Here is a 21,605-nt window from a genome sequence, read left to right on the forward strand (position 1 = left end):
AGTTGGTTTTGGGACACTTTGAAGGACTGGGGATGGAGGTTGTTTACATTTATACTGATACCAGTCGTGGTACTGTGTGGGTGTTGCTTAGGTATTCAATGGTTGCCACCTTTGTGTTCACTCATTTCTAACTGTATGTGCCCTAAGACTTTGGACTTTAGAACTGAGCACATGAGTCCCCTCTATGAGATAGAAATACGTGGTCTTATGGGGATAGATCCGAATTGACAAGCTGGCGAGACATGTTAAAAGGGAGGACTGTGGAATTTTAGTTCGTGAACTGAACATCATCTGCGCCATCTTGCCCATACCTCAGACTCACGTATGAACATACACGACAGCCATTTTAGGTACCATGGTCTCCCTGTTCACGATCGATCATCAGCGCACTTCCCTGACCCTGCAAGCATCCCCCATGCACCCTGGCTGCCCCCGCGCTCACATGCACAAGTCATGAACCCTCCCCTTCCACATGACTCTGTCTCTGGGAATCACACCCCGCGCCTGACCAACACCTCCTTTCCTTCCATGAATACCCCTCTTTTGATAAACCCTTCCTCTACACTCGATTGTCCACACCGATCCTTTCTTTCATGAATATCTCTCCTTTGATGACCCCTTCCTCTGAGCCCGATTGTCTGCACGGACCGCTGGTCATCCCTTGGCCTGAGGATACAGTTTATTGCCCACTACTGTATGCACTCGCCCCTCTTCAAAGGAGCTACTATTGATCATGACCTCCCCACCCCTTGAGATTCGATCAGGCGCACACATTCCAAAGGAATCGGCGGAACACTCAGCTGCGTGATAGCCCCCTCCTATTGTATGGGGGGTGAGGACCTCTACTGTAGCCACGTGTTGGAATGAGCCGGAACTGGGGGGATACCGGGGATGTCATTTTTCATTACTTCACAATGTCTTTATTGTAATAAAGAGCGGTCACATGTCATAAACCAGTGTATCAAAGGCCAGGCCTTGGAGAGGCTGCTGGAGAGCACCTCGAGACGATAGCTTGTTGTCCGATCTGATGTGTTCTGCTCCGTCGGAATAAAACTTGTTTCCTGTCTTCCTGTCTCCAGCGCCCGCCTCTTTATTTGATAAACTTTGTATGGTATTAGAGGCGTTTAACGCTGGGCAAAATTACTTAAGAAACATCGACTAAATCGCCTGACCATTTTCCTGACTTTCCTCAGATGGTCATATGAAGACAAGCTGTAAATACTTTTTTACAGCAGCAATCAAGGGTGAGACCCTGTGCGAGGACTGTGTGTATCTTAAATACATTCATTTCTGTGACATCTAAACACCAGATATTTCCTGCCACAAAATGCTTGTTTGTGTATATTCACTCCTAGAGACTGGATGTGATGGTTCTTTAAGTGGCCAGCAGAGGGCGCGCTTCGCCTGCTGAGATGAATCCAATGAGCACATTGTATGAAAGGGATAAGGGTTTCCTGTTGCAGGTCAGTGGTGGCAGAGACAGAACAAGCAGCAGATGGTGACATCATTTCTGGCCTCTCCCTCTGTGTCCAGCCTGCTGCAGAGGAGGAAGGACGCCCTGTCTGTCTGTCTGTCTGCGCAGTTATCTTCAGCCCGACATAGACCCCCCCTACCAGGTAAGATGGGAACAAGCAGCCTGGAGTAGTTTCTGCTGTGAGATGGGGGCTGTGAGTCCTTCCGTGATATATACTACAGCCCTCGGGGAAAGATTAAATCATCTAAGAAAGGTTTTATGCTTTTCGGATTCAGGTTATCAACACTTGAATATAAAGTTGCATCGAGGTCTCTGGTATTTTATGAATTGCTTCTTGTCTCAGTGCTTCTCTTCCCATTTGATCTCTGATAGCGAATACAAGATCATATTTAACCTGTTTTGTCACTCTCTGAATGAGTTCTTTCTGCATTTGCAGCATAATTAAGGCATCTGAGACAGTAATAATTCAGCATGTTTCCCCTTTCTTCCTGCAGACATTCTGATCTGGACTCGTTCTAGTTCTAACAGTGAGTCCTCTCTCTATTTCAGATCAGAAATCAATGCTCTCTGGGGCCTGTGGTAGCACTGATTGATCGATACAGGCACTGTTGGTGGAGTCTGAAATATGCACGGTTCTTTTTAACCCAAGTGTGAGACACAAACTGAGTGAAGGGCATTCATGTCTGTGACCTTTAAATAACCCTCGTCCTTGACACAACATCCGGCGCCGGCGGTTCTGTCAGCGGCCACCAGAGGGCGCTCCTCGCCTGCTGATGAAATCAATTCAGCCCATTGTATTAAAGGGAGAAGGGGTTCTTCTTCCAGGTCAGCAGTGGCAGAGACAGCACCAGCAGCGGATGCTGACATTACTTCCGGCCTCTCCCTCTGTGTCCAGTCTGCTGCAAGGGAGGAAGGACCCTCTGTCTGTGCAGTAATTTTTCATCTTTTGACTCTCGCAGACCTCCGCTCCCTCTAAATCTGCACCTTCCCCACCCCAGCCATAGGAGGAGGAGAGAGCCTGGAAATGTCTGCACAGGTTTCTGGTCAGGTAGGAGATTGTCAGCACATTGTGCTGTGTTTGTAAATATAGACTGAATAATCCTGAAGGAAATCTCTGCCAGGAGCCGGGCTCTTCTATCCAGGGACCTCTGGGGGGTCTTTTCGCTCAGCCCTGGGGGTGTGTGTGGTCAACTTTTGTGTTTAAGAGGGGCTCTGTTCACTGCACTGCATCTTAAAGCACTGTGAGAAATCTGTGCACAATGCACTTCACTGCACTGTGAGAAATCTGTGCACGCTGCACTGCATCTTAATGCACTGTGACAGAACTATGCACACTGCATTTTACTGCACTATAACAAATCTGTGCATGCTTCACTGCATCTTACTGCACTCTGAGGAATCTGTGCACGCTGCACTGCATCTTAATGCACTGTGACAGAACTATGCACACTGCACTTTACTGCACTATGAGGAATCTGTGTCACTACAATGCATCTTACTGTACTGTAGAATTTGTGCCACTGCACTGCATCTTAGCTCTTAGTGCTCCATGAGAAACCTGTGCACACTCTTTGCTCGGCTCTCGCTGTTTAGTTTTTAGTTTGTTGACTGCCCACCTGTACCCCTGTGTCAGAAGCATGTCCCCCAGGCAGCTGAACGTCAAGGCTTCTCTACTGCACCATGCGCCTGTTTTAATATATCAGTCTAGGTAAGACCTCAGTCATTGCAATAGATTCCAGCGGCATAGGTTGGCTTATAGCATTATCTGCTGCAGGGATTGTGCGTGTGTGTGCACTGACCTTGGGTCTGCCAGGTAGTAGTCCTTTCAAGCAGTGGAACGTACATGTCTCTCTTTTTGATGTACCTCTGCAGGTGAGATGTGTGTGCATCTGAACAGGGTGGAGTTGTCTTTGGAATCTGTGTGTTTTTGAGGCGCATCTACAGTGTGTCTTTTTGAAGTGTTTCTGTCTTAGCAGATGTTGGCGGGAGTGTCAGTTACTCTTCTTGGCCTCTCCTCTCTAGACAGAAATCTTTAGGATCACTTGCTGTAAGAGGGTCTGCTCTGTGCAGAATAGTCAGGTACTACTCAGAACACAGCAGACGTCTAAGCAAAGTCACCTGCGAAGTTCTAGTTCTTCCCCATAGTTTGAAAGAATTAGGCAGGTTTGAGTGAGACTTCAGCACGACTTCCAAATGTGTGAGTGCCCACAAGCACCCAGGGCTACTTGGATGACAATGGTGCAAGAGTTTGCTGCACTCTCTCATCAACGGTGTGCTGATGAGGATTGTGCTATGATACGAAGCCTACATGAAAGATTCCAAGAGACTCTTGAAGTCATTCTGCTCTGCTTGTCACTTCAGCAGGAAGGGGCGAACAAGGTGAGCGAGAAGAAAAAGCAAGAAGGGGCCAGAGAAGAGAAATAAGAGGGATACAGAGAGAAAACACACGAAGGGTGGCGTAAAGTAATTAAAAGATATTGGACGAAATATGAAAGAAAGACATTTGAACGGGAGGGAACGAGAGTGCTACAAGATGGCCAGGAAAAGAAATGTAATGAACTTTATTTATAGATTGGCAAAAGTTGAATTATATGTTAGGTGCTAAAAATGTGATTTAAGTGCGACGTGAATGTGAGTCTTCAAGAGTTATTGGTGTAATGTGCTGTTTAGTGGTACCAATACTTGAACCAACTTTATAGCTACGGATCTGGGATTTAATTCCAATCACCGAACGGTGTAAATGAACCAAAGTGAGGGATCAATGTATTTTCGGGTTACCAATCTCAGCTCTAGTAAAATAGTTGAGAGGTTCCAGGTTCCAACCGTCCTCCTTTATAAATGTGTTTATGCACATAGGAATGGAATGGGAAGGGATTCATAGAGCGCATGGGTACTCAGGAGCATCCCAGCGCTAATAGCGTTGCAGTTCTAACTATTGACAGTTTTAGGAGAATATATACGTTTTAAGTTGCTTTCTAAAAGTCAGATAGTTAGGTTCCAGGTGGATATTGGTGGATAGGTGGTTCCATTGTTTAGCAGCATTGAATGAGAAGCGACGTCCTCCGCTTAGAGTTCTTTTTATTTTTGGAATTACCGCCAGTAGTTTATTATCTGACCTAAGAGATCTCTTTGGACAATAGGGGTGAATAATGCTTCTGTTATTGTGGGGGTGTTAGAACTGGGGGTTTCTAGATGGCAATGGTGTACACCTTTGACCAAATAGGGACCCTTGCTTCTAAGTCAGGACAAGGGGATTACACTCCTAGATAAGTCCTGCTCACCCCCTTGGTAGCTTGGCATGAGCAGACAGACTTATATCAGAGGCAGTGTGTTAAGCATTTGTGAATATACACAGTAATACAGTGAAAACACTACAGATGGACACAACACAGGTTTTATAAAAATAAGTATTCTTTATATAGACTTAACACAAGACCACAAAAGACAAAAATCCACGATACTGCACTTAAAGTTGACTTAAAGATGATAACAGTTGCTTAGTTCAAGTTGATGAAAAATGCGACAAAGTTCTCAACAAAGTACCTGGATGCGTAACGCAAAATGAACAAAAGGCTCGCAAAGGGAGATGCATTGATTCCGTGATCCAGGGGAGATGATGTGTCACGCCTCAATGCATGCGCAGAGTAGGGGGTGTGTCGGGATCCTTACCGGTGTGGGGATGATGCGTAGGTTCTTGGCTTGCGGTCCGATTGCTATGCGCAAGATGACTCCTCGATGCGATAATCCTGGTGTGATGCGAGAAGATGGTGCCCTTGATGCGATGATGATGCGTTCACGCCCTGGTAGCCTTGCGACAACTCTGTACTTTTGAGCCGCGACAGGCCCTGCGACACGCTTCTCCGGCAATGCGATGGCGACTCTCTTGATGGCGTCATGCTTCTCCGGTGATGCGACAGCAGACACCTTTGACCAAGACACGCTCCCTGGGAGATGCGGCGGGGGCACGCTTCTCTGGTGATGCGACTATTTCAGCTGCGGCGGCGTCACGCTTCTTCTCGATGCTTCCAGCTCCCAGCGACACGCAGGCTTTGGCAAGCAGAATTCCCAGCAAGGAAACTCTGAGGGGAGCTGGAGATGAAGTCCTTTGTCCCTGAGCCCTTGGAGAATATTCTGTAAGATGATGAAAGTCCTTAAAAAGTAATTTCTCTTTTCCCTTGGCAATAAAGAAACCACTGCAGGCCAACCCAGCAAACAGCACACTGGCAGAGGAGCAGTCCAACTCCTGAAGCTTCCTTGGTTCTTCTCCTTGGCAAAAGGTTTCTTGTTCCCAGAAGTGATCTAAAATTCTTGGGTCTGAGTCCCAATATTTATACTACTTTTCTCTCTGTTCTCTGAAAGCAGAGAGGCCTTCGCCTAGTCCAAACCAGTTCTTGAGCACTTTGTTTACATGACTCCTTCTTTCCTTTCACAGTGTAGGGCAGAAACATCAGACCCCCCACAGGAGGTGGGGCCAGCATTGTGGAGGGAAAGCACAGGCCAGGAGCACTTTGTTGACATGATTCCTTCTCTTCTTTCACAGTGCAGGGCAGAGACATCAGCCGCACCCCAGGAGGTGGAGCCAGCATTGTGGAGGGAAGGCCCAGCCCTATTCAGGTCCCAGGTGCAACTCCTCCCTCCCACCTAGATGCAGATCTCCCTATTCACCACTGGGCTGACTCATTCTGTCTCTTGGAATCCCCCAGCCCTGTCACTCAAAAGCTCCAGACACGGAATACACAAAAGAGGAAGAGGCTGAGACAGGCTTTGGATAGTTAGACAAGAAAATACCTACTTTCTAAAAGTGGTATTTTCAAACACAGAATGTTAAAACCAACTTTACTAAAAGATCTATTTTATCATTCTGAGTTCCGCCATACTAATTTCGAATTTCTACCATGTTCCCTGAGTCAGTTCGGATTATAAGATGTAATAATCTAACTGCCCATTCTGGCCTATGGAGAACAGGTATCCTTGTAATAGTGAAAAATGAAAATGGCTGTAATTCCCTATTAGGACATGCCACAAACACTAGGACATGTCCTACCTTATACTTACAATGCACCCTGCCCTTGGACCTACCATAGGGGTGTCTGATATGAAGAAAAGGGAAGGTTTAGGGACTGGCAAGTGGGTGCACTTGCCAAATCGACATGGCCGTCACAGACTGCACACAGGCCTTGCAATGGCAGGCCTGAGACACACTTTACAAGCTGCTTCTGTGGGTGGCACAACTAGTGCTACAAGCCCACCAGCAGCATTTGATTTACAAGCTGTGGGCACACATGATGCACTGTACTAGGGTCTGACAAGTAAATCAAATAACCCAATCATATAGTCACTAATCAGTACATACATTTAACATAGGGAGCACTTCACTGTGACACCGAATTGCAGTGGCACAGTGCCCAAAGCATATAACCAGCAAAAAACATATAAAAAACAGAGGAGGCAGTCAGTAACAAGCATTTACAATGCAATGTTCTCGGCATTATTAAAGGTAGAGCTATTGGCATTGCTCATGACTTTTTTTTTTTTTTTTTTAAAACCTTTATTGCGCAGTATCATAAAACAAATACGGGCCTACAACCATCCGGCCGGCCTAGACATCTTGAGGAGCATTGTAGCAAGCTATACCGCAACTCAGTAGCACAGAGTACAAAATAATAATCAACCAGAGTTACATTGGATATGCAGGTACTACCGAGAAAACAGGAGAATTTAAGGTTCATTTTTAAAGGTTTTTGTAATTAAATTTATAGGAAAGCATACGAACCGAGAAGGATCAGAGTACATACAGTCCACCGAAGACATAAATGGGCAGCGTTTATCAGAAGAATTCCGAGCAAGCAGTAAGACATAATCAAAATGGCGGCATAAGAAAAGAACAAAAGGATAAACAGGCATAAAACACGTTGCACGCCAATCGCTACCCACCTAATCCCAACCGATCCCACAGACCCAGGAAAAAGGAAGAGAAAAAAAGATAAGAACGTAAAAAGAAATAAGGCCCATAGAAATAAAAACGGACAAAAGAAAGCCCTCCCCCTACCCCCCACCCTACACACATGCAGAGGCTATGGCCTACCCCCCCCCCCCCCCAAAAAGAGTACCCGAAATATAGAAGAAAAATAAAGAAAGAAGAAAAAGAGGAATGATATTGAACCGGAGGAGGGCCAAACGCATATATTCAGAACAATCAACATGTGCAATCATGGTGCCATCCCCGGACCCCCAACCCGACATAGAATCAACGTGTAGCCACCCCGTGTGTACATTATAGTCCCAGCAATGCGAGCGTCAGCAATCAAAAGGAGAAAACTTCTTCAACCTTGTCCCTTACGGTCCGATGTGTCGACAAGGTCCAGCCGGATAGTGGCCATCATGAACGGAGCGGGCAGACAGGATAACCACAGCAGAGTAGGAGACCGTCCACCAAAGTCTGTACAACTCGAAACCAAGTGTGCTACGGCAACACAAAAGGAAACAACACATAGCAACAATCCTCCGAGATAGGCCGGCCAAAGCAGTAATAGCAGTCCCAGGAGAAGATAGTGAGTCACGCCAACAGACCACAAAGGAGCTGCCGGACATGATGTCCGGAGACGATTCCCCAGCCAACGCAGAAGTCCACGAACAACAGGGCTCTCCCCAACCACTACAGTCAGTTCCGCGGCAGAATCAGGATCCTGAACCTTCAGTGCCTCCATGTACATCTGGGTAGGCAATCCACGGCAGTCGATTACAGGGTGTGGCACAGTGCCCTGCACTCGAGAGCAAACGTGGCCGGTCGAGGGCATAGTGGACAGAAGGGCATCCAATCGGTCCCCCAGCTCTTGGGTATTATCACGTAAGACAGCTCGCAATTCACCTAAAGCCCCCAAAACATCGCCAATCCGCAATGGTTCCTCAGGAAAAGGGGATGCAGCAGCTCCCTGCACGCCAGGCACACAGACATGGAGGAAACCGCGAGACTGGCCGCCGACATCCCCTGCGGACAGCCGATCAACTCGCCGCCACTCCGCACAGTAGAGCCGGGCCGGGGGCACAGGGGCAACACACTCCATTCCAACACCCACACGAGTCCAGTGTAGTGACGGGGTCCGCTCGTATACTCTGGAGCAGCCCGGGGTCGCCAATTTCAAATGTCGAGTGTTCGATACAAAATGGCACCCTCCACAGCGCTGGGTATCGAGAAAGCTGGGAAAATCTCCCACGAGCTGGGGAAAGGATACTGTGTAACACACACAGCCGCACTGACCTCGGAGCGTGAAGAATTGCGGAGCAGACGGGATAACCGCAGCGGAAAGCACAGTGCAGCAGATACTATCCACTGGTCGGCTCCGACCCATTTGCAATGGCCGCTGGTGTTGTAATCAGGGTCGGCCGTCTCCGAGGAAGAGAGACCCGGTCGCCGCCATTGAACGCAAAGGAGGAAGCAAGGGCGCCACTTCGCTTCCCCCGCTGGGAGCACACCGGGAAGCACAGCGTTGAGATCGGAGACACCTCCCGGATCCGAAAAATCGGATGAGGAACAGGATGGCTTGCAGGATAAGTAGCGACACGGGAGGAAAGCGAGAGGGTCGGCGGAGCCGAGGGTTCAGGCGGCCATCATGGTTGCGGGCTAGGCTCCTCCTCCTCCTTTTTTTTTTACAATCATAAATAAATGGCATTGTCATTTACAATGCCAACAGCATAATCGCTTGCAAATGCATGACCTATTGCATTTACACCCACACAAAGCCACCCACACACACATACAGCCATCCACACAGAGCCACCCACAGTCAATCACATAGAGCCACCTACACAGAGCCACCCTCACACAGATAGAGCCACCCACACATAAAGCCACCTACAAAAAAAGCTATCCACACATAGAGCCACCTACAAAAAAGCTATCCACACATAGAGCCACCTACAAAAAAAGCTATCCACACAGAGCCACAAACACACACAGAGCCACTCACACACACACAGAGCCCCCCCCCACACACAGAGCCCCCCACACACACACAGAGCCCCCCACACGCACACACACAGAGCCCCCCCCCACACACACAGAGCCCCCCACACACACACACACAGAGCCCCCCCACACACACACAGAGCCCCCCTGTTAGACGGGGACCCAGAGGGTCGGCCGAATACTGGGGGAGAGGCCTCCGATGAGGGCCGTCTCCGGCGATCGTACAGACAAGTCACTTCCCTCCCCACAGATAGACACCACACAAGGATGAGATCAACACTCTTTATATAGGGTTCTTGCGGCAAGGTTATCAGCGGTACAGGAGATTTAGGACTCGAGGGTCCTCTCAACTCTAGTCTCTGTAGGGAAAGGGGGTAGCGGGACAGTCTTGGTACCGGATCGGTATAGGAGGTGGCAGGAGGGAAGCTCATAATCCTCGAGCTTAGGAGTCTGCGGGGTCGGGCCGCGGCAGCGCCAGCAGGCCGAGGCGATGGTTCAATTGGCATAGGGGCGCGGCAGCGCCAGCAGGCCAAGATGGTGGTTCACGTTGCAGAGGGCCGCGGCAGCGCCAGCAGGCCAAGATGATGGCTCACGTTGCAGAGGGCCGCGGCAGCGCCAGCAGGCCGAGATGATGGCTCACGTTGCAGAGGGCCGCGGCAGCGCCAGCAGGCCGAGATGATGGTTCACGTTGCAGAGGGCCGCGGCAGCGCCAGCAGGCCGAGATGATGGCTCACGTTGCAGTGGGCCACGGCAGCGCCAGCAGGCCAAGACGAAGGGTTCACAGAGCAGGGCTGCGGCAGCACCAGCAGTCCGCCAAGGATGAGTTCTTCTCGGTGTCTCTCGACTCCAGGATACAACTGCCCTCCTGGTCTGGGGCTTCCCCAGTTATAGGTCTGGATCCCTTTGATGTCCGGACCCTCGCGCCTTGAGGTCGGGAGGTCCGGAATGAGGGGGTCCCGACACCCCGCAGGGGGTTGGAGCCAGCGCCCAGGGAGGCCGGGGGTGATCGACACCCGGCGGAGGAGAGCCGTTGACGCCTTCTTCTTTCATTGACCTGCCAAGTGGTCTCTTTACCTCCTGTGTGGAGGTTGGTGCCTCGATGTCGGGGTCGGGCCAGGCCCAGGGTTGGGGTCGAGTCGAGGCCACGTGGCCTCGTGTTGTAGTGTCCAAAGATGGCTGCCGGGCCGGGGCCATGGGGCTGACGGGGACCCGGCCAGCCGGTACGGGAGGGTTCAGGAGCTGGAGTCCCGGTGTGGCCGGGTTGTGGATTACCTCGGGGGGTTGCCGGGGTGGCTCTTGCTGGGGATTCAGGGAGAGCCGGGGTCCAGGCCCTGTTGTGCGTAGGGGGTGACGGCCCGGCTACGAGGCCTGTCCAACACCCCCACACACACACTCAGAGCCCACACACACACTCAGAGCCCACACACACACTCAGAGCCCACACACACACACAGAGCACACACACACACAGAGCCCATACACACACAGAGCCACACACACACAGAGCCACACACACACACACACAGAGCCACACACACACACAGAGCCACACACACACACAGAGCCACACACAGAGCCACACACACACAGCCACACACACACCCAGAGCCACACACACACCCAGAGCCACACACACACCCAGAGCCCCATACACACCCAGAGCCACACACACACACAGGAGAGCAAGCACAGCGAGGGGGCAGGAGAGCAAGCACAGCCAGGGGGCAGGAGAACAAGCACAGCGAAGGGGCAGGAGAACCAGGGGGCAGGGGAGCAAGCACAGCCAGGGGAGCAAGCACAGCCAGGGGACAGGGGAGCAAGCACAGCGAGGGGGCAGGGAAGCAATACACACCCAGAGCCACCTACACACAGAGAGCCACATACACACCCAGAGCCACACACACACACAGGAGAGCAAGCACAGCGAGGGGGCAGGAGAGCAAGCACAGCCAGGGGGCAGGAGAACAAGCACAGTGAAGGGGCAGGAGAACCAGGGGGCAGGGGAGCAAGCACAGCCAGGGGAGCAAGCACAGCCAGGGGAGCAAGCACAGCGAGGGGGCAGGGGAGCAAGCACAGCGAGGGGGCAGGGGAGCAAGCATAGCAAGGGGGCAGGGAAGCAAGCACAGCGAGGGGGCAGGGAAGCAAGCACAGCGAGGGGACAGGGAAGCAAGCACAGCCAGGGAAGCAAGCACAGCCAGGGGGCAGCCATTGGAGAAGAGGGGCGGGTTCCAAGCCCCCTCTAAGAAACATTAAATCTCGGGCTCCGCCCACTGCTACGCAGTGCGACGGTCCTCGACCTAAAAAGAAGCACATAAGGAGGAGTGAGGCAGAGACATAAAGAGATGGAGGAATAAAGAGAGAGAGAGAGGAGGGGAGAAGGGAAGCTACCAGAGCAGAGCAGGAGAAGTGTACACTGTCCTTTGCCTTCTCTGGGCATAAAGGAAAAGAGAGAGACTTCTTTTTCCTTCTCTTCCCTTCCCAGGACGCTGAGCCTTCATGCAGCATAACAAAGGGCAGAGGGTGGGTGGCCTTTTTGACTCCAGGCAGGTCCATTAGGTAGCGGTTTCGCGCGCTAATGGCCCTGTGAATAACAGAAGGGAGAGGGGAAATTCTTTTGTCCCCTCGTCCCCCCACCCTTGTCCCCCGTGTCCCCCCCTCTAAAAAAATCTGGGGGGGATATGTCCCCCGCGTCTTCCACACTTCCTACGCCCATGCAAACGTTGCCAGTATTGATTGTAAATGGTGAAAAAACTCTCAAAGGTGCTAAACTGTACAAAAGTACTTTACAGAATAAAGAGCTTTAGACAGTCCAACATTCGGGACGTCTGCCTGCCATGAGGAACATGCGGATATCCCTGAAACTTTCCTAATGTATAACGCGCTCGACTTCCATGTTGATCCTCGTCTAATTATAGTAGATAGTGTTAAAAACGTTTACTTGATATTTAATAATAACGCAAAAAAATAGAATTCTTATTGTTTTGAGAATTAACTTTGAGAGGCATCAGGTAATTTAAAAACAGACTACATTTTTCAAAACACTTTAAAAAATAACTTGCTTTCCTTCCTTAAATTTGATATTCTTCAATTTGTAGTACTTAATGCAATATTGAAATATGTTTGTAAACTGTGATTGCAAGGTCAATAAAATACAGCGAGCCAGCACCAAAAATATGCGGCTGAACTGGATGCCTCGTGAATAAGGTACTATGGATAATGCTAGAAAGCAAGCGACGAGAGGAGAAAGCGAAGTGGACTGGCGGGGGAAGGGGGGCGGACATTATCTGCCGTAATATTGGGAGCGTGCACAGTTTATGACATGCCTGGAGACAGGCTATAAGCCATGTTGGACACGCGGGGCGTGCACATGACAGAAACAAGACGTGCCGCTGGGGCACGCCCTCTGCCTCGGGGTCCAGCCCGCCCGTTGCCTCCTTCAGATTGAAAGATAATATGCGTGGATACTTAGTGTCTGTGAGAGCTTCGGAAAACAGGTTGTTGTCAGTAGGCTCGTCCATGCATCTCATTCCGGGCAGTCGTCGGCGTCACGCAGGGGGCATTGTCAAGGGGCAGCTCTGCCGACCTCCACAACCCCCGCTCTCACCCCCACGCACGGTGTCCACGCCAAGCTGAAAGGGCATCTTCTTGACAGCACTAATGGCATTTATTCCTGCCGCCGCAGTTAATGACCCTGCTTCTATGTTCGCCAAGCGCCTCGACCAGCTGCACTGACATTTCACTTTCAACAATAACAAATATATTTATCTTTATGAGAAGCACGGAAAGAGTATCAGTCAATAACTGTAGATTGGCAGCTAGTGGTAACACCTAAGCCCTCCTAACCACCCCACCCCCGTAGCTATATTGAAACTATATATAGGAGCTAGGCTTTCAAATAGCCCCCCTTCCCTACAGCACGGTCTCTTCTGCCATGCTTACACAAAAATTAGTTTGCAATTATCAAATAATAACATACAAAAATAACACACAGCACTCAGTAGGCAGCTGTTCCTTTCTAACGAAGCCAGTGCTCACGTTGAGTAAAGTGCATATCTGCAGCGGCTCGGCTCCGTGTAAACATTCTTGAACGCGTTTGGTTGCTAACTCCTAAAACAACAAATGTCACTTGTCCCCACGTCCAACCCTGAAATTCAGCAAAATCGAAGCACCCCAGTGCCACATCCACCGCCATGCGATCATGAATAAACAAACATGGCGAAAGAGGCCTGGGGCTCTTGCACTGTCAGATCATTCTTCCGGAGCAAGCATCAAGCCTTTTGTTACAAGCAAAGCGGTCATTTGCATCGGAGAACTGGCAGGACTCCTGCTGCTCCTGCAGCCTCGGCGTGCACGCACACCGCTGCAACCCGCCCTCCCCGCCACCCGTGGGCGCCCTCCACACAAACCCGGGAGCAGCGCCCGAGGCCGCCCGCGCCCACCCCCTGCCCAGCCGCTGTTTAGGTAGGAAAAGAAGCGACAAACCTCGGAGGCGCTGCTGCCCCAGCCGGAGTTCCCTCTCCCTCGCTCCCCTCGGCTCTCCTCTGACAAGATCAGCCCGAGATTAGCAGGCCCATTCTTCCCTCAGCGCCTCGATGACTCCTGGGGGCTCCCCGGACACCCGCCGATCGATGTGCAATTTTTGCATCATCCAAGCCATCCATTATCACCTCTGATGTGAAAGACTGACTGAATATATTTCAATGATTTTGATGGCGATAAAAGAAACCCGCATAGAACCCCGGCCTAGCTGAAACAAGGATTCGAAGAGAAACAAATCACGCCGTCGACCTGGACACACTTCCACGCTCTCCCATACCTCGGCAACTGATATCAAGGCGCAGAATAACATATGTTTATTGTAACCTACTAGTTTTTGGGAAGCGGACTTCCGCGCGAGCCTGTAGGTGCTCGGAGAGACAGCTGCAAAATGGCGGCTGCAAGCTTCCGAATTTTTCGGAATTGGGGGCGTGGTTTTGTGGTTCTGAGTGACAGACTACGTCACTGTCTAAAGAACAGCAAAACTTACGCCCCCAAATCCGAAAAAGACAGAGCTTCTTTGGAGGGACGGCTCTTTCCTCCAATGGCTGGCCTCCATTTAGGAAGCTAGCCAATGGAGGAGAGACAGGGCAGGGAGGCGGGATCCAAAGCGCTACTAAAGAACATTAATTCTCCGACCCCAGACTGCGCAAGCGCAACCTTTAGGTCCGAGACCTAAAAATGGAAGGGAGACTCATGCCAATGATGCCAGGTCTAACAGGGAGCCTTTGCCTGAGAGACCTTTGCGCATGATACATAGAGCTTTGAATTGGACTCTTTCTTGGATGGGTAGCCAGTGTAGTGATGATAATGCATGTTTAACTGAAAGGTGTTTGGGGGTGTTAAGGAGCAGGCGTGCAGCACAATATTGAACTATCTGTAGTTTCTTTATAGTTTTGGCTGGGCTTCCTAGATCTAAGGCATTAGCATAGTTCAAGCGTGATAAAATCAAAGCTTGGACTAATATCTTTTTAGCTGAAAAAGGAAGCACGGGCAGGATCTTCCTTATCATTCTTAAGATTCCAAAGCAACAAGCTGCCACCTTACTTGCTTGCTCTTTGAGATCTAACTTGGCGTCAAGCCATACACCTAGACTCTTCATGTGGTCCTTTGGCGCGGGAAGGGTCCCCAAGCAACTAGGCCAGAAGGATCCTATAGTCAGTGAAGTGAAGTTACCCAGGAGCATGACCTCAGTCTTAGCTCCGTTTAACTTCAAGTAAGAATCGTCCATCCAGCTTGACACCTTTTCCAAAGTATAAACAACTGGTTCTGTCGGGTAAAAAAATGCTACTTTATGATGCTCATAGTGCATTTATACAAGTGAATCAGTTTGCAACCTATGGAACACACCTGTGGGAAAGGAACCACACAATTTGAATTGTACAAAATCACTTAATGTTTATTTCGTGGTGACAGCTTTTGTTCATTGTAATTGTAATTATCTAAGAATGAATTAATTTTGATAAAAGAAACAGTACAAAGCAATTATCTCCTGTTTCTTTTCCATTAAATTGTGCGGTTCCTTTTCCACAGGCGTGCTCCATAGGTTGCAAACTGATTCACTCGTATAAGTGCACTATGAGCATCATAAAGTAGCATTTTTCGACCTGACAGAACCAGTTGTTTATACTTATACTTACCCAGGTTCTGAAGGACACAGGGTTACCCCATTTTTTGAAACTTGACACCTTTTCCAGGCATAAAGCCTAATCCGAGCCTGTATTCTCTTTTTGATTAAGCGCAACCACAAGCTGGGTGTCATCAGCGTAGGTGATAATCTGGATGCCAAAAGGTGTAACTATATCTGCTGGCGAACTCATATAGATATTAAATAGAGTGGGTCTCGGTGACTAGCCCTGAGGAACCCCACATCTAAGTGGCATTCTCTTGGAGATAGTTCCTTCTTCAAAGACGGCAAAGGATCTGTCCTCTAGGTAGGATTGCCGCCATTTTAATGCTGTTCCTGCCACTTCAGTCCTTCTCAATCTTTGAACCAACAATTGGTGGTTCACCATGTTGAAGGCTGCGCTGAGATCTAACAGAATGAGTGCAGCGCAGCCCCCTCCATCCAAGACTTTCCTAAGTTCTTCCAATGCTATTAGAAGTGCAGTTTCTGTACCGTGTTGTGGTCTAAATCCATTCTGTGATGGGTGCAGACGAGAATTGTCTTCAAGGAAGGAGGATAAAGTCAGGTTTACGTGGTAATAATGAAATATGGCGATAGTTGGCCAAAACTTTAGGGTCCATATTGTTTTTTTTTTTTTAAAGTGCTCTCACAATGGCCTGCTTCCATTGAGAAGGCACTGTTCCAGTTGCTAAAGAAGCATTTATCACAATTAAAACAAACAGGGATACCGTCTTGGTAATCAGATTTTGAGATATTAGGGGGAGCTGCATCTGACGGTGCTCCAGATTTAAGCTGACTGAGAAGTCCTTGAAGAGAGGAAAGACTTAAAGGGGGCATAACCTCCAATAGCCAATCTCCATCTTGGCCTGTCTCTTCAAGTACTGGTATGTTATGTGGGGCCAACACTTAAGGAAAGGAATTATAGATCGTATGAATGTTATTATAAAAGAATTCTGCCATATCATTACACCATTTGGGTGTGTCTACAACGGTGATGGGAATCGTAGGGGGGGGCGATGAGAGCCCTTTACAATCTGGAAAATTTCACGTGGACGATTTGTCGACAGCATGATTTTTTCCTCATGGAGAGCTTTGGCTGCCTTTATTTCTATTTTGTAAATCTATACAGCCTCTCGATATTTGTTTTTATTAATTGCGGAGGAATGTTTCCTCCACATTCTTTCAAGCTTTTTGCTAGATTGTCAAATAAATAAATAAATTGTCTAAGCTCCCTGAGTGTAGGCGTATACCAGGTATTTAGGTTAGATCTCGGTTTATTATGAATCAGTTTTTCTGGTAAGACCTTGTCAAGTGATGACTCAAGTCAATTTACTAGGTTTTCATTCGCGATGACTTGATCATTTTACGGATTGGGGGTCGCATTTTCCAAGATAGTCACACATGATTTTATGGGTATTTCGACCAGATGCGCCCCAACTTGCTAGTTTTTTTTGGTCTGAGCAGTTCCAGCCTGTATTATCCAGGAAAATGGTATTAAAAAGTGATCAGGTCAGGGTATTGGAATAGGATAGTTGACCAGAAGATCAGAGATATTTGAAAAAAATTGGATCCAATAAATGGCTTTTACAGTGAGTAGGGCCTTTAACTAATTGGGTAAATTGGAGCATCTCCAGTCCTTCTATTAGCTCAACTCTGGATGGAGATACGGTGTCGTCGAAATGGAGATTAAAATACCTTAGAAGGGTTAGGTTGGGAAGAGAACTAGCTAAATTGACAACTGTGTCGGTGAAATCTTTACAAAAATTGCCTAGACCACCTGGTGGTCGGTATATAAGAATCCCTGAGAAGGTCCTGATGTGGGAAATACTTAAGATAAAATGGATACTTTCGCAGTCTGGTAGGGGGTTATTAGTGGAATGACATTCAAATTGATTTTTGTATATAATAGCTAGTCCGCCTCTTCTACCTGTGACGCGATCTAGCCTTCGTATTACATATCCTAGAGGATGGATAGGAATATGTAAAGTGATGTCACCTGGTTACCTCGGCCCTCTACGCTACCACTGATTGGGAATATATGAGGCCCACAAACTCTCACTTTTATTCCTTCTGTGTTGCCTTGCAATGTCTGCATATTTTTGCACTAAATATTATGCTGTGTTTCCTTTTTTTTTTTTCTCTTCCTTATAAATGCCAATAAAAATGTTTTGAAACAAAAAAAATGCTCTGGAAGTGAGACCCCCAGGTGGATTGTTCTATATGAATGTCAAGAGAGGAGCCACCCTGATCCTGCAGAAAAGGGGCATTTACCACCCTCCAAAATTGCTTGCTATCTTTACTCCTCTTAGCCTCACACAAATTTACCCATGCTTCATCCCTTAACTCCTTTTTTTCTTACCTCCCTAGCTTTCTTTTGGTCCGCTCGTAGTTTCCTTATCAAATCTTTGTGGGACTTCTTTTAAGAGCAGTGCGAAGATCTTTGGAGGCCTTAGAACAATGTGTCTCAAACCCCCTTATCGTCGATGGAATGTTCCTTGTAGCTGGATGTAAAAAATTAGAATTTATAGATGTTAAAATTTTACTAAATGCTATTGCTACTTGATGACTATCAGTGTTGGTGTCTAAGCAGGATTCAATGTCAGGTAACACCTCCTTTGCAACCTTTGGGAGGAAGGAAATAGGGTTAATTTTCTCCCATTTAAGAGTAGATCCATTTTCCCTACTCCGTATCGGTTTTAGGGCAAATATAGAGTTTGACTTAGCAGAAAGAGCCCAAACAAAACAAAAAAGAAGGAAAGCATGATCACTGAACTCTGTCAACTCAGCTATGGAGGACTTAATACATCTCTTAAAATGAGTCTGAATAATTGTAAAATCAGATGTCGAGGAAACTCCTGTGCTTTGAAAGGTGGGGAGGGGTTGACCAGTCATGGGGTGACACAGGTTTATTATAACTAGATCACAAGGTAATGGAAAAACTGTTGGAAATGTTTCTGTAGTTATGATGCATAAAATGGACTAGCAACGAATCATTAGTGTCAGTTACCCCACAAATACATTGGTCCGAATTGGCGCTACAGTACACATGAAAATCCCCAGCTCAAATAAAATGAATTCAACGTGTGTGATATGTTAACAGAGATTCCAATATTCCAGCCAACTCATCTGTCTCCGGTGTAGGATTCTTAAAATTATTAATATAAAAATGAATCCGTAACAAATCTATTTTCCCAGAACCTTCAGCCAAGATAACATGAAAATGGGGCTAATTATTGATAAAGGTCACCTTACCTAGGGTGATCGTGTTTGCTATAATTCTTAGTAAGCCGCCCTCTTAGATCTACCTGCTGCTGATGGAACTGCTGTCGTAACAAAGGAGCTGTAGCCATTTACTTAGACAGACTGCTCTGTTCAATTTTCCTGAAAACCAATATCGGAATTCGTAAACACTTTATGCCAATTTTGATTATCCTTTTTGTTTTCATAACCCGCTTTTTATTCCTAGAGAGAGGGAAACTTTATATCACTTTGGGACTCCTACGACCGAATTGCTGTCGGTACTGGTGAGAAGGATGTTGTAGGGTCAATTGGTAAGGATGTAATACTGCTTAGTGAACCTAAAACGACCAACTGAACCCTTTCCCGGGTACCAAACCAGAAACAGTTTGATAATCAATCAATCAATCAGAGTACTTGTAGAGTGCGCTACTTGCCCGTGAGGGTCCCAAGGCACTGAGGGGAAGGGGTTGCTGCTACTGCTCAAAGAGCCAGGTCTTGAGGAGTCCTCTGAAGGTGAGTAGGTTTTGGGTCTGTCGTATGTGGGTAGGGAGGGTGTTCAAGGTCTTGGCGGCGAGGTAGGAGAAGGATCTGCCGCTGGAGGTCGTTCGTTGGATGCGGGGGACAGCGGCGAGTGTGCGGCTGGCGGAGCGGAGCTGGCTGGTGGGGGTGTAGAAGTTGAGTCTGCTGTTCAGGTAGGCTGGTCCGGCGTTGTGGAGTGCTTTGTGTGCGTGGGTTAGGAGCTTGAAGGCGATCCTCTTGTCGACAGGGAGCCAGTGTAGGTCTCTCAGGTGGGGGGTGATGTAGATGCGGCGGAGGACGTTGACGATCTGTCGAGCGGATAATCGTTATAAAGAACAGACTGAGGAGGGAAATGATTTAGTGGAGAGATCGGTCAATCACATGCCTCCTTACCTTCCAACAATGAGTACCTATTTGATAGAGCAAGGGCATCAAAAGCTACCTGTGCAGGCTTATGACCAGTTCTCACTAAAGAAAGGCCCTGAGTGAGTACGTTGGAACTACGTACTGGTGTGGACCTGTAAAAAAAGCCCAACGAGACTGCATAAATCAGAGAATGGAGTGTAGGGGCACCCAGTAAACTCCCTAATAGGTCTCTCACTAGCCATTCATTATCAAAGTTCAAAATAACCAGTCATTATTGGTTGGTTTTTTTGTTTACAAAAAAATGTATTTGTAAACATGAGGAAAACATAAATAAATAAACCAACATATTCAAGACATATACACCTCCGTAAGAATAATTACAGAAATAATTAATTTCATACATGAGGATGAGAGCAAATCAAACGCTACATGTGTTTCAAATATTATTGTTTAGACCTTAGAACAGCGAACTCCAGATTGCATTAAGTTTGTATACAGAGCGAGTTCCTCTCAATTTGGCCAACGCTAATTCCATATCATATGTCTCTCTAACCAACAGCCACCAATCCATGACTGAAGGAGGTTTTGGTGAGATCCAAACCCGAGCAATTGTCAATCTTGCAGAGACCAATAAGATAGTTAATAAGTCTTTGCGTTTAGATCCCATATTCTGTCCGCCCATCATTATATCCATTGTTGAGTGAGATATTCCCATCCCCATCTTCAGAGACAATACTTGAGCGACCTTCTGCCAGAATATTGTAAATTCTGGGAATGTGAAAAATGTGTTTTATGTCAGCCGCCTATAGATCGCATCTTGGACATTTTGTTCGATCACTAGCCAAGTTATTAGATGACCACTTCGCTATTCTTTCCGGCGTATAACATAATAGACATATTGTTCGGTATTGTTGCAATTGCAAATTAGAGGAGTGTACAGCCTTGCTTATACTACTGAGATTCTGTGAGAAAGTGCTCGCAGAGACCAATGTCCCCATAACCTAATTACGGATGCCTTCTGAAGTGTTATTTATGAAATAATGTGTTTTCAGAAAGATTAGTGCACTTTCAGAAGTACAACTGTGTTCTGCTCCCTACACGAAAATTAGTAACCCATGCATGTATTTCATAAATACTGAGCTTTGGATGAATGTGTATAGATATTGAAGGATCCTGATTTTATTCAGGGTCCTGATTAAAATTCTGGGGAAAGCAGTGCCTTCTGACTGATTTACTAGCAGTTGGCTGGAGCTGGAGTCAGTAGTTGTCTCTTGATATAATCCGTAGCCACACCTAGTGCAGGACTACATTTCCGAGTTTCAATTAACACTGCTGTGCTGAATGCAGCAACATTACCGCAGGGGGTATCCGGCTAGTGAAAATATCTTTGCAGCTGCAGAGATGAACAATGCTTACAGCCTGAAAAGAGCTCTGTGAAGAATCAATCAATCAATCAATCAATCACTCCATTTGTAAAGCGCGCTACCTACCCGTGAGGGTCTCAAGGCGCTGGGGGGGAGGCTGCTACTGATCGAAAAACCAGGTCTTGAGAAGTCTTCTGAAACTTTACTTTACTTTACTTTAAACCATTTTATAACGCGCTCCATTACTGGGGAGTATCCTGGCGCGAGACAAGGGAAAAAGAAACAGACATCAAGACTCAGAGAATGAAAGAAAACACATCAGATTGTACTCTTGAAGAGGTGAGTTTTTAGATGTTTTTTGAATGCAGCCACTGTTGGCAAGGAACGCAGATGGAAAGGGAGAGCGTTCCAGGCCCGGGCCACAATCACAGAAATCGACTGACCACCAAGTCTGAACCGCTTAAAACGTGGAAGAGACAATTTAGACAGAGTAGAAGATCTCAGGGTACGTGC

At 47.7% G+C, this 21,605-nt stretch overlaps 1 protein-coding gene across 1 annotated transcript in view; it reads left to right on the forward strand.

The window, feature by feature from the left end:
* Positions 1 to 1,566: 1,566 nt before the first annotated feature.
* LOC144758571 (uncharacterized) overlaps positions 1,567 to 21,605 on the forward strand; it is a 113,837-nt gene continuing 93,798 nt past the window's right edge. The window contains exon 1 of the mRNA XM_078646434.1: positions 1,567 to 1,616. The gene's annotated coding sequence lies outside the window, so the exon portion shown is untranslated. The remainder of the gene's footprint in view (positions 1,617 to 21,605) is intronic.

The sequence above is a fragment of the Lissotriton helveticus genome, chromosome 1_1, assembly GCF_964261635.1.
Source record: "Lissotriton helveticus chromosome 1_1, aLisHel1.1, whole genome shotgun sequence".
Classification (NCBI taxonomy): Eukaryota; Metazoa; Chordata; class Amphibia; order Caudata; family Salamandridae; genus Lissotriton; species Lissotriton helveticus.